This window comes from Gossypium arboreum, chromosome 11 (genome assembly GCF_025698485.1).
Source record: "Gossypium arboreum isolate Shixiya-1 chromosome 11, ASM2569848v2, whole genome shotgun sequence".
Classification (NCBI taxonomy): domain Eukaryota; kingdom Viridiplantae; phylum Streptophyta; class Magnoliopsida; order Malvales; family Malvaceae; genus Gossypium; species Gossypium arboreum.
Window position 1 is genome coordinate 97,128,953 of NC_069080.1, and position 10,106 is coordinate 97,139,058.

General features: G+C 38.6%; 1 long non-coding RNA gene across 1 annotated transcript; it reads right to left on the reverse strand.

Moving 5' to 3' along the window:
- Positions 1-5,190: 5,190 nt before the first annotated feature.
- Positions 5,191-6,818, reverse strand: LOC128283638 (uncharacterized). Its single transcript, XR_008274035.1, has 3 exons — positions 6,762-6,818; positions 6,605-6,648; positions 5,191-5,395 (listed from the first exon to the last, which is right to left on the reverse strand). It is a non-coding gene; the product is annotated as an uncharacterized LOC128283638 (long non-coding RNA).
- Between the last annotated feature and the right edge of the window lie 3,288 nt (positions 6,819-10,106).

The window sequence follows — 10,106 nt, forward strand, 5'->3', positions numbered from 1 at the left end:
GGCACAAGCAAAGGATCACAGATTTCGGCTTTTGCATTTTCGGCAAAGGTGTCAATGAATTGCGTGTCCGATGAATGGTTTTGAAGAAGAAAATAGAAAAGAAGAATAGGAGAGGTGGAAGTTTTGGCTAGAGAGGAAAAGAGAGAAAAGAAAAACCTTAAGGTGTTTAAGCAGAAGAAAACGGCACCACTCAATACCCTAGGTGCCGAAATACTAACCTCATAACCCTCTGCCAATTTTTTCCCCCTTCAATTCCCAATATTCGGCCAACTCCTATCCTCTCTCCTAATCCCTTAAATCTCTCCCCTTATCACTCCTTAATCCAAGCGTTTGGACTAATCCAAACTCTCCTTTAGCAGAATCCACCTGAACTCCAACACTACCCCTCCTGCACTTAAAAATAAATGCATCTATTTGTCAACACAGGGAATCGATCCCATGCCTTCCCCAATGCTCCACATGCCACTTTTCTAGGAACCTAGTGGCGTCACCCTTGCCACTTTACCAGAGGCTCATTTGTGATGCAATTTACCCATCACTCCACTTAAGGGCCACTTAGCCAGAACCCCTAACCTTTTAAGTCCAAAATTCAAAAATTCAACCGGGTTTTGGCCAACACATGGGCCTTCTATAAGCCCATTTACCTACTCAAAATATTAATTTCACATCCAAATACAAAATTTAAAATCTTCACAAAATATTGAAAACCGCGAATAAATCCAAAAATCAGGGCGTTACAAGTGGTCTACCCCAAGCCGCAGTATTACCCGATCTTATGTTCTGCGCTGGATTTTCTTTCGCTAACCCTTGGCAATCTTGAATATAAATGGTCTGTCGATCCACATTTAAAATAGGCCCGATCATGCAATCTGCAACTGCTGGAATGTCGTTTACCATAGTGTTTACACTCGGGTTGATTTGATCTGACATTACCCATACTAGCTACTGAGGTAGCTCTCAAACTCACCGATGGTCTATTCTGGTCTCGTCGAGAATAACTCGAAGTAGATTTTGAATGATTGAAACCATTTCAGAACTTCTTTGGTGCCGACTTGATTGACCTACTGAATGATCTCTTACACGAGTCTCTAACTTCAAAATCAGCTTTCTTTTTCTCTTTCCCAAGCTCTTCAGATTTGCAGGCTCACTCAACAAGTACCACAAACTCTTTTATCTTAAGTATGCCAACTAACAATTTAATGTCTTCGTTCAGTCCATCTTCAAATCTTTTACACATTATGGCTTTGGTAGAAACACACTTTCGGGCATACTGACTGAGTCTCACGAATTTCCGCTCATACTCACGGTCATTTGAACCTGTTTCAGCTCCAGAAATTCTTTGAGCTTCTGATCAATAAATCTTTGGCTGATATATTTCTTACGAAACTCTACCTAAAAGAATTCCCAAGTCACCCGCTCTCTGGGAACCACTGATACTAATGTATTCAACCAGTGATATGCTATGTCTCAAAGCAAAGATATGGCACACTTCAAACATTCATTTGGGGTACAGGACAGCTCATCAAACACACGGATAGTATTATCAAGCTAGAACTCAGCCCGTTCAACATCATCATCATCAGTAGCTTTAAACTCTTCAGCCCCGTATTTTCTGATTTTATCAACAGGTGGCTTATACAATCTCAACGGATCACTTACTTGAGGTACTGCAGGCATCGAAGATGGATCAATTGGGGGTGGAGGTTGTTGTGCAGCCGGGTTAGTCCCAATATATTGAGTAAACTAGCCATTCATCATTTGATAAAAGGCTTGTTTAGCCTCACTTTCTTGATTACTCGAAATCGGTCGAGAATCAACCGGGCTGTCCCTTGCATAGGAGCAGGCGCTACACTCTCAACATCATTAGCTATAGCTCTGTCAGGATCCATTTCCTATATGAAGACACATTTCAAATGTCAGAAGTCATCACACTATTACAGTATATAATATGACATGTATAGCTAGACTCACACGCGCTACGTTAGTCCTAGAACCGACTAAACCGTAGCTTTGATACCAATAAAATGTAACACCCCTAACCCGTATCCGTCGCCAAAATAGGGTCATAAGGCATTACCAAATAAAACACGATCTCAAAAAATTACGTATACTATATAAATTTATTCACGTACACAAGTCTCAAAAGTTAATCAAAATTTATTTCAGTAAATTAATACACCTCTTAAATTTGAACATTTCACATCATATGTATATATATAGTCATATCATTCACATGTAACAATATAATATATAATACATCAACAATTTCATATATACGACATTAGAATAGTAATCTTTACGAACCTCATATGTTTTACATATAAATACCAATAAAATCAAGTATTTGTTTATAAGTCACTCACTTCATTACTTGGTCCAATCGGTTAAATAATATGTATCATTATACACATTCACAATTTACACTTAATTAGCAAATTCATATAGCCTTATAGAGAAGTATTAAGCACCCATAAATATGAGCACCTTTGCACACATGCAAGACACAAAAAAATATAATTAATATAACAAAGCCAAATATCACATACGCATGTCATAATTTAATTCATAAAGGAGCACCAAAATTTCTATCATGCATACGTCTTTCTCTTTACCTATTAACTTCATAATTTATATTAACTCAACTATATTCCTAATGAACCATATGGCCTGATATACATATCATCATGACAAATGTTATGTATTATGATTACGCCCTTGATATAGACTTATTATAAAACCAAGCATTTATATATATAACTTCATCATCAAATATACATGTATGGTGCGCATATATCCAAAAGCCAAAGCCACACTTAACATTAAAGTATCAAATACATACTAAACAACCGACTAGTTTATTAATGAAACACATGCATTATCTATCACTTAATAATCAAACTAACCACTAAAACGTAATCACCCATTATCTAAACTATGCCGCATCTTATTTTCCATCACAACTAATAAACATACCAAACACATATTATGTCATTATTCTTCATAACTGAATCTTGCTACTTCAAATTTCTTATGAAAACAAGGCTTCCGTTATCCTTTTATCAACAATCAAGCTCATTAATATATTTCAATCAAGACATAACAAATTAAGATTAAACATAGTAATCAATTTCATGTGTATATAATTCATATTAGTTTGAAACAACACCAAGATAATCAAACATATTTATGATCGATTTCTTCATACTTTATCCAAAAATCATTAGCCAACTTTTATGAATGATCACATAACACAAATGGTATTCATTCATGGCACATAACATAACAACCAGATGGACTTAAACCACAAATATGCCAAAATCGAAATCTAGCATAGAAATTAAGCCATTTTCCCATGGCTTTATACATAACCAAAGTTCATTATTTCAAAAGAAATACAGCCTATACATGCCATAGTTCTAAAATGCAACTTATAAAATACCAAAAATAGTCGATAGTGTGATGGACTTTGCTGACGATCCCCGAGTTTGTAACTTGAAATCCAAAATCTATAAAATAGAAAAAAATATACACACAATTAGCTAATATAGCTTAGTAAGCCGTAAGCAAATAAACAATCTAGTAATATATCCAATTCATTATAAACTAACCAAATCATACTAGCATAAATATGCTTAGTCTCAAACTACTAATTTCATAAATGTTACTTATATTTTTATACAAAATTCCCACCTTGGTTGAATGCTCATACAATCAATATAAGTGATTCATAATTCTCTTACAAGGTCAATATATCATTAGATAATCAAATATACTTATACTCATAAACATAAACTCTAGCATCATAATATATTATCGTGTACACAATGCTTAATTGGCCGAATACACATGGTTTCATTTATACACATATCACATATCATTTTGAAGGCAATCACAATATATTTATCAAGATCGAACACACTTTCGTAATTATACACATTCTATATTACCTCATAAGTCATTTGTAACAACCATTAAGTACTTACTTACCCTATCACGAGTGTTAATAACCTATTCCATACCTGGTCTTTAGCTTATTCAACATGTACGTACACATCTTATTGTAGCCTGATGAACCATTCAGAATTGGATAAGACACTCGGATAAACACACAAGTCATACAATGCCAACGTCCCAGACGTGGTCTTACATGTAGTCACATATCGATGCCACCATCCCAGATAGGGTCTTATTTGTAAACACAGATCAAAATCACATATTGATTCCATGATCTTACTCATACACATATATCATAATCCTATGTCATGACATATGTATCCTAACTATTCCTAAGGTTCATACGGGGCTTTCGAACGTCGTAACTTGGTCAAAACCAATTCGGAGATATAGTAGCCAAGCTTAATCATATTCGGCCATAGCTTATATATGTTCATACATTTCATACTAGCATATAATATTAACATTTAACTACAATTAAACACTACAATTAAACATGTTTATTTGCTTATTAACTTACCTCAGATAATGTAAAACGGAACAGGGCAGCTAGTCGATAACTTTCGTTTTTCCATGATCCAAATCCGATTTCTTTAGTTCTTGATCAAAACATATTCAAATTAAACTCATTCAAACATATTTTCATTCAATTTAATCCAAAAGCACATAAATGGAAAAATTACCATTTTACACCTGACATTTACAATTTTTACAATTTAGTCCCTATTGCACAAAACACAAAATATACAAAATTTCCCTATACTCATTGATCACGAGGTTTCGTGATAGGTTTTAAATATTTATAATTACTCGTTCTTGAGCTAACTATTATAGCGATGTAGGCACGTGTACCTATCGAACAGTAGTATAGTGTAACACCCCAAACCCGGCCCAGACGTTATGGCCGAATCTGACGTGCCACATTGGAGTTGAAAACCCACGTTCCATTTTAGTGTTTTAAAACCATACATTTTATTGAGTTAACAAAGTGTATGGAAGTCGGGCACCGTGTAGGCATCCTAGATGAGGAGGTGAGCCATGAAGGTCGCTTAAGTACCAAGCTCTTTAATTGGATCCAATCCTAGACATGCCCACAACCATAGCCACACTTTGTTATATCGAGTTTAAATTTGTTTAAGTGGATGTCTTTGATAAATTGATTAATCATGGTGTTGAGATATTTTGAAAACAAGTATCATTTTGAAAACACATCCTAAGTCTAGCCCATTTGAATAATTATTAACCAATTTTTAAAGTTATTAAAATTAAAATAATTCCGAAAAGAAATAAAAGGAAAGTTAAAATTGGCCTTATTACAACCCAAAAATAAATAATAATTAAAGGAAATTAAATGAAAACCAACACTTATTTAAAAGCCCAAAGATGATCACCGTGGCCACTCTGAATCCTCTCCGGCCCAAGTCCCCACATCAAGGCTCACCTGCAAGGTTAAGGAAAGGGGGGTGAGTTTGGAAACTCAGTGTGCAACAAGCCCCTTTCAGAGCCCAAAACAATAACAGCCTGTTAGGTCTAAGCCCAAATCCAATCTCAACATATACTGGGCCATAGCCCTTTTCATGTTTCATATTCCATAACACTGGGCCGAAGCCTTTTCATATTTCATATTACTGGGCCGAAGCCTTTACTGTAAACGGTATGGCCCTTAGGCCCATTTCAATATCACATATAATTTCAATGAAAGAATGCAACCCATTTGGGGAGACTACTCAACCCACCATCCGCTACTCTCCACCCGTACCAACCAACACACCATGTGGGGATTAACTCGACCCACCCCGCCATACTCTCCACTGGCAGCATAGCTGCTTTATCATATAACTAGAGGCCTAGCCTCTTTTAATAACTGGGGCAAAAGCCCTTTCAATAACTGGGGCATAAGCCCTTTTATAACTGGGGCATAAGCCCTTTTGATAACTGGGGCATAAGCCCTTTTGATAACTGGGGCATAAGCCCTTTTTCACTTCCTCCATCCATATAAAAACCCAACCCAATGCAGTTATGATTACATCATGTGCATATCATACATATCATGTGCATATCATACATGTCATGTGCATCTCATACATACCATATTTATCAAAATCCCATGTATTAAAATCATACATAAACCCTAGGAGAATAATGGTCATTTTTACCTAGGGCAAACGGACATTTTCATGGTATAAGGGTAATCTCATAATTTTACCAAAAATTAGGGTTTCCATGTTCATTAACGATTACTAACAATCCATGGGTGCAAACAAGTGATTCGGCCCATTTTAGCGAAATTGAGTTATTGGGCCTAAAACCCTAATGGGCCCTACTTAGCCAATTTCGTCATCTAGGCTCATTTAGCCTATATTCCATAACGGTTTTAATAGTCTTATCATGCCATATAATGATTTCGCTTTCTACCAATTTTTACCCAAATGGGCCCGAAGCCCAATGGGCCCCACTTCTACCCTCGAGGCCCAACTTACCAAGAACGCCAAAATCACATTCTTACCGCTTCCATCGTTCTCGATCACCGTCTCATCGATTCTAACTAACTAGTGAGCGTCATTGCTCATAAGTCCTCGAAATGCCGTAATTTCGGATTTCGACTTTTCGCATTTTATCGCTTTAAGCTATGAAAGGGTTCGTTACACACCTGATTTGCGATATTCCTTGACGAGATCTCCTATGCGATTTCTCCTATAATCAATTGTTAAATAGATCAGCTCGCAATAATTGAACCAAATCAAGAACTTTCCAATATTAACACTTACACATTCGGCCACCATCCATAATGGCCTTAGGCACCTTACCTTTGTCGCGATTGATGACTAGGCCTAGCTACTCCGGCGATCCAAGCTACTCCAAATTGACACTACACCTTGCTGCTCCTTCAATAAATAAACCAAAAATATTAAAAGAAGACCCCATAGAGTCTATGCCCATATTCGCCATCTCCTAAACTTGAGTTTCGCTTTTGGCCAAAGCTACACTAGGAATTGTTTAGAGTTTGAACACTTACCACGCTCTTTCTCCTCTTGAATCCGGATGTCTAAAAGGTAAAGGAACCGAACGCCAACTATTGAAAAGGAAGAAAAGGTTGCTGGTCACAAAGAATCGGCACCCCTATCTTCATCGATTTCGGTTTTTACAAGACTTCAAAAAATAGAGATAAGGAAAGAAACAATGGTGAATGGAGGGAAATAGTGGGCTGATTTGAAAGAAGAAAAAGGAAGAAAATGAATAGGAGGGAGGTAGATTCGCTAGAAAAGGAAAGAGAGAAAAAGGCTACAGACCAAAGAAGAAGTCGGCACAACTAAGACCCTAATGCCGAAATTACTAACCTAATGCCCCTTGCCGAAAATCCCTCTCCAATCTCCCTTATTCGCCAACTCTATCTCCCTATCACATCCCTAAAATCTCTTCCTTATCCCTCCTTAATTTATGCATTTGACTTGATCCAACTCTTCTCTTACGTAATCCACTTAAGTTCCAACACTTACCCTTCCCGCACACAAAAATAAATACTCTTATTTGCCAACACAGGAATCAAACCTGTGTCTTCCTCTATGCCCACACGCCACCTTTTTAGGAGCTTAGTGGCGTCACCCTTGCCACTCTACCAAAGCTCTTTTGTGATACACTTTACCCACAACTTAATATAAGGGCACCTAGCCGTAACCCCTAACTCCTAAGTCCAAAATTTAAAAAATTCTACCTAAGGTTTTGGCCAACTCATGGGCCTTCCATAAGCCCATTTACATACCCAAATTATGAATTCCATCATCACATACCAAATTTTAGAAATTTACTTAAAATATCGTGAATTGCGAAACCCGAAAATCGGGATGTTACAACTCTACCCTCCTTAAAGAAATTTCGCCTCGAAATTTACTCGTCCAAACAGTTGAGGGTATCACGACGATTGCCTCTTGGCCTCCCTGTAGCTTCTTCCTTGCCATGGTTCCTCCAAAGTACCTTCACCAATGGGATGACCTCTTTCTCAACACCTTGACATCGCGATCAAGTATTTGCACAGTTCCTCTTCAAAGGTCAAACCGACTGCACCTCAATTTCTCGCAATCGCACGATATGAGTTGGGTCGAACGATATCGCTTTAGCATGGACACATGGAAGACATCGTGAATGCGATCCAGCTTCGAGGTAACTCTAGTTGATAAGCCTCCAGCCCTATCCGCTTAATGATTCGATAAGGTCCAATAAACCGTGGGCTCAACTTACCCTTCTTACCAAATCTCAAGATCTTCTTCCAAGGCGAAACTTTCAAAAAGACCATGTCTCCTACCGCATATTCAATATCCTTACGCTTCAGATCGGCATAAGACTTTTGTCGATCCGCCGCCTCTTTTAACCTCTTCCTGATTACCTTAATCTTCTCTTCACTATCTGCTACCAACTCTGGTCCAAGTATTTGCCTTTCCCCCAATTCTGCCCAACAAGTAGGCGAGCGACACCTTCGCCCATATAGTGCCTCATATAGAGCCATCTGAATACTTGCTTGATAACTGTTGTTATACGCGAACTCCGCTAAGGGCAAATGGTCCTCCCAGCTGCCTTTAAACTCAATAGCACAACCCCTCAACATATTCTCTAAAATCTGAATAACCCTCTCTGAATGCCCATCAAACTGAGGGTGAAAAGCCGTACTAAAATCCAATCGCGTTCCCAATGCCTCATGCAACTTCTGCCAAAACCGAGATGTAAACCTTGGGTCTCGGCCTGAAATTATCGACATCGCACACCATGCAACCGTATATTTCGCCACATACAATCCGCCAACTTCTAAAGTGAGTAATCGGTTCGGACAGTATGAAATGAGCGATTTCGTGAGTCTATCCACAATCACCCAAACTGAATCCTTCTTAGAAGGTGTCAACAAGAACCCACTTACAAAGTCCATAGTTACCCTTTCCCACTTCCAAAGTGGTATCTTTACCTACAGTAATAATCCGAAGGTAGTTGATGCTCGGCCTTCACTTGTTGACATATCAAACATCTCCCAACAAATTCGGTCACTTCGCTTAAGCCCAGCCACCAATATTGCTCTCGCAAGTCTCGATACAACTTACTCCCTCCCGGATGCATAGCACAAGGTCCATTATGTGCCTCTTTCAAAATCATCAATCTCAAGTCTGAGTCTTTCGGCATACAAGTTCTTCCTCGAAAACAAAGAACTCCTCACTATTTAACCCAAAGTCGATTCTCCCCTTCTCAACTTGTCAAACCGAGCAACCAACGACTCGTCCTCCAACTGTTGCTTTAACTGTTCTACCCAAGTCGGTCTCACCAGAACTCGCCAACAAACTCCCATCGGCATACAAACTTAGACGAGCAAACATCGCCTTTAATTCCGCCACGCTCTTCGACTTAGCGCATCACCACGACATTCGCCTTTACCCGGTGGTACTCAATCGAACAGTCATAGTCCCATCTTTCTTCTTTACAAACAGTACCGGTGCACCCCACGGAGAAACACTTGGTCTTATAAACCCTTTATCCAACAGCTCTTGAATCTGAGCTTTCAATTCTACCAACTCCTTTGGTGCCATCCGATAAGGCGCAATGGACATAGGAGCTGTTCCAGGTAGTAAGTCGATTCTAAACTCGACTTCTCTGTTCGGGGGTAATCCAGGAAGTTCATCTGGGAATACATCCTGAAATTCCTTAATAGTCCTAACCGACTCCACCGTTATCTCCTCAAGTCCCGCTTTGACTTACAAAGGCCAAGCACGCCTTACAACCTTTCCGGATCAACTTCTCGCTCTTAACGCCAAAACAACATTGATAAAATAATCCCTTCGCTCCCCTATGACCATTATTTCCTCATCTTCGACGGTTCTTAGTACCATCCTCTTTGCAAGACAATCCAACGTCGCCTTGTGCTTAGCTAACCAATCCATTCCCAAAATAAGATCAAAATCCCGAAATGGCGCTCCATCAAATCTCTTTCAAAGATTTTATCTTGTGTCACTAATCTGATCGCCTCTAAAAATTTTATCTACCTTAACCGAATGTCCCAATGCACTTATTATCGATACCCCACTCACGCCTTCTCGTGAAGCACATCCAAAGCCCCAGATACATCACAAGTAACATACGAAAGTGGGTGGAACCCACATCAATCAAAGTAGTGTAAG